General features: G+C 34.0%; 1 long non-coding RNA gene across 1 annotated transcript; it reads right to left on the bottom strand.

Annotated features, from left to right (window-relative positions):
* Window positions 1-822: 822 nt before the first annotated feature.
* Window positions 823-3,181, bottom strand: LOC111393701. The gene is made up of 2 exons (XR_002702483.1): window positions 2,669-3,181; window positions 823-1,382 (listed from the first exon to the last, which is right to left on the bottom strand). It is a non-coding gene; the product is annotated as an uncharacterized LOC111393701 (long non-coding RNA).
* Between the last annotated feature and the right edge of the window lie 741 nt (window positions 3,182-3,922).

Here is a 3,922-nt window from a genome sequence, read left to right as displayed (position 1 = left end):
TTATAAGATATTTTATGCAATGCTTAATGCAAAAAATGATATGGGATGTATTATGGGAGTCCAAAAGGTTCTATTTATAGACGATGAGAGGATGTGGGTGAAGTGATGCGTACCAAACCTTGCAACTCTACAAAGGAAAGCATCATTTGTTGTCGCTAACTTGTCACTAGCTTTTCGTTCGAGTGTCGGTGCCAAAATTTTAACATAACTTTACGCTAACCTGTTACTCGAGCTGGAACGATAGGCGAGCAACAGAGTTAGGCAAAATCCATGCAAGTTTTCCTCTATTTCTTTTTTTTTTTTTTGAGAATTGGACCGCAATTTCTCATTCATCCTGGATTGATTTTGAGATTCCAAAAATATCGTGATGATCTACTTGACAAGTAGAATAAGTTAGTCTATTTACATTTATAATTTGACCATCAGATCAAATCTGAATATTTGGCTAAAATTGACACGAAAGTCACTTCTCCACATTTATACTTAACCAAATTTTCTTAATTTTAAACTACTTTTTTACAATCCCTACATAAATAGGAATTCGAATATGTACATACAATGCGAAAAATTTATGATACATTGGAGAGAGATAAAGGAGAATGAGATGGTGATAATAATAAGTAACTTAAATCTTAAAATCTTCAACCAAATTTTATAGTAATCCCTATCATTATAGCTACAATCCATGATAATTATCTCCTTGAGTCCAAAACCTAGTTAAGAAGCTTCTAGGTTATATTTTGTGTGCATATATAAATATTAAATCTTTGTAACTTGTCTGTTTTTGGCATGTATATCATATAGCTTGTGTACATATATAAGTAATAAACCGAATGGAATGACCAAAAAGGGTTCACATATTTTTGTTGTTTGTTGTCTTTGTTGCTTAATATATGCTATAAAATAGTAGCTGACACTGGTGGAGGGCTAAAACATCAATCATGCTGGAGATTTTTGCACAGTTTGACAGACTGTCAGTGGCACGATTTCATTGAATGTTGGACAAAAACCAAATTTAAACCAGCCAACCCACCCTCATCATCTGTAAGCTTCTGGTACACTTCATCAGTACAAGGAAATTAATTCCTAAAACATATCTTGCTGGATGTCACTTCTGGGGACCAATGGAATTGTAACAAGCTTATCACTTTTCTCATTTCCATCTGAATGAGGGTGACCAAGGAAGACTCACAGAACATTTCACATGCATTAATGGACAACCGGGACTGCCAAAGGTGTGTGGAATCTTGCCTAATACTGAAGACAAAAATTGAGATGTGTATATACCACACACACACACACACACACACATTACATGTAAAGATCAGTTGTCCGTTCCAGCTTCTACATTTAGAAAACCTTGAAGGGCTCCAAAACTAGACCTGTGTACCAAAAGAGATGAGTTATCCATTATTATGAATCAACCACAGGTTAATTAGTTCATGATTTTTCTGCTATAACAGCATATAACCTACTGATCTTGTTCATGGAAATCAACAGGCATTTATAATTAAGTTGAGACAATAAATTGTTGAACTCGAATTACAGAATTCTTTAAGTATATGTAAGAATTAAAAGCATGTATTGATCGGGGACTGTCGAGTAGTGCCCATTATTCTGTCGTCAATATATGAATATATGCCTATAATTCATAAATTTGAATCAACCACAGGTTCGTTACTTGATGTTTTGATTTATTCTGCTCCAAGTATTTCTCAAGAAAGAGCTCATTAGTATTCATAGCACTGAGATACCAAATGGAAGAGAAAATTTCAAGAATGTCCAAATAATCACGATTAAATCGTGGTTCCAAACTAGGCAATATCAACAACAAACTAAATCAATCTCGGCCTAGAAAAATTGGGATCAATGTTTAGAATTTTAAACGCACGATCAGATCAAAATGCTCAATCATAAGCGTCTTGATCTGCTTATGCATTTTAAGGTGCAAATTTTCTTTTTGAAGGATCCTAGAATTCCATCCTGATATAAGGGCATTTAGTTCTGTAAATTTGTTCTCATTGATCCCAGTTTTGTTTAGGCAAAGTTCAACTATCTATTGAGAAATTTTCCTACTTCATCCTTGTAGCACTCCGATTTACTCAGGATATATAAATATAGTTCTGATTTGGTACACATTTTTTAGAAAAATGTGTAGTCCAAAAATGCCAGGCTTCAAAACTTATGCGGAAAAATGCCAAAAAATACATAAGCTGTCTTGAAAACTAACTAACCACCAGAATTCTCAAAGATAGAGTAGATCAGTCAGATCTACATAAATCAAGCGCCCCTAAGAATAAAAGACGAAATGTCAATAAAATTACAGACCTACATATCTGGCTTCAAGAAAAACATTGAACTGTAAATTAACAAGCTATCATAAGAATCTCAATTCTTAGGATTAATTAGAAAATGAGACCAAAATGAGCAGATAGTTACAAAATTTCTCTTAACAAATTAATGTTCAAAAAAGAAAAGCATGTAAAATCCCTACTCCATAGGTTTCATCAGAAATTAATAAACGCTAAGAAACAAAAGGGTTTCTCGAAATTATAAGTCATAGAAATAATGAAATCAGTTAATTGTTTTATATATGAAAAAAGAGAGTGCACGCAACAGATATGCAGAAATTGTACAGGTAATCTAGGTAGAAAACATCAAGGCTCACCTCCTAAAGCACGTCTAGGGATCCACGAAATTTCTGTCAAAAAATACTAAGAATCCATTAAATCAAACAATTACACCAAAAGGAACAAAACCATAAACCGGTGTACGAATACATAAACGTTCTATAACTGTCAAAAAGCATTCAAAATTCAGGTGAACCCAACATATAAAAAATACAATAAGGAAACTACATACCATTCTTTCAAAAAATAGAAAACCCTAAATGATTGAATTAGAAAATAGGGTTTTTCATGCCCCAGCATCAGATGAAGCAACCACGTGATCTTATCGTTCCTCAAAAAAGAAGAAACGTTTAGATCACGCTGGCAGCTTTAACTCATACTAGTGCATGACGATCATAAAACCGGCAATTCATTAGTCTCCAACTAAAGTCCGTGACAACTAGTTGAATTCCCATTAGGGTACTTTGATAAAGGAAAAAGGGAGACCTAGCTATCTACAAAGGGTATTTTCTTCATCTTGTACCTAGAGAAGAAGAGCATATGGGGGGTTTAAATAGAGTTATGAAACAGTAGGGATTTGTAGGGGAATATATTTTGGTGGATAAAAGATAGAAAATTGGTGAAGGAAAAGCATATAATAGAAACAAAAATGTATAGATGCTGAAGGTGGTCCTCACCTGCTGGATTCAAATTGAATATTTGTCACGCCTCAAGCTCCAGTTTAGCAGACTGTGCACAGGTTTGTAATAGTGAAAGTTCCTATATATTAATTTAAGAGCATTTATTAACTTAACTTTAGGGTTGAAAGGGTGGGGTGGGGACCCTAACAGGGTGTATCGTGCACACACAAGAATACGTGCAGTATAATTACAATTTGCATATTTGAGAAAGCATCTAAAGATGGGCCAAATACGTTTGTTTTAGCTTATAATTGAGGTGGCAGTATAGAAATATTAAAGATTCCTAATTTAATTCTTGTAGTCACTTGTTACTTGTCAGGTATTTGAGGGAAAAGATAAACTCATTAATCCAAATTGTAAAGTGTGTATGGCTTGAGTCTTCAAACCTTCATGCCATATTTTTAGTTTCCTGTTAAAAAATAATAACAAGAACACACACACACACACACACACACACACACACACACACATATATATATATTCCCTGGTGTGATATGCATAAGACATGTTTGTGGACCCTAATAGGCTTGATATTTTCTAGACATATTGGGTCAATAGGTGCTCCAAATCGAGCTTTTTCGACGTGTATGTCATATCTAATTTAGCTTACAC

The sequence above is a fragment of the Olea europaea genome, chromosome 4 (assembly GCF_002742605.1).
Source record: "Olea europaea var. sylvestris chromosome 4, O_europaea_v1, whole genome shotgun sequence".
Lineage (NCBI taxonomy): Eukaryota > Viridiplantae > Streptophyta > Magnoliopsida > Lamiales > Oleaceae > Olea > Olea europaea.
The sequence above is the reverse complement of the archived record's forward strand: the minus strand, read 5'-3'. Positions and strand labels throughout refer to the sequence as shown.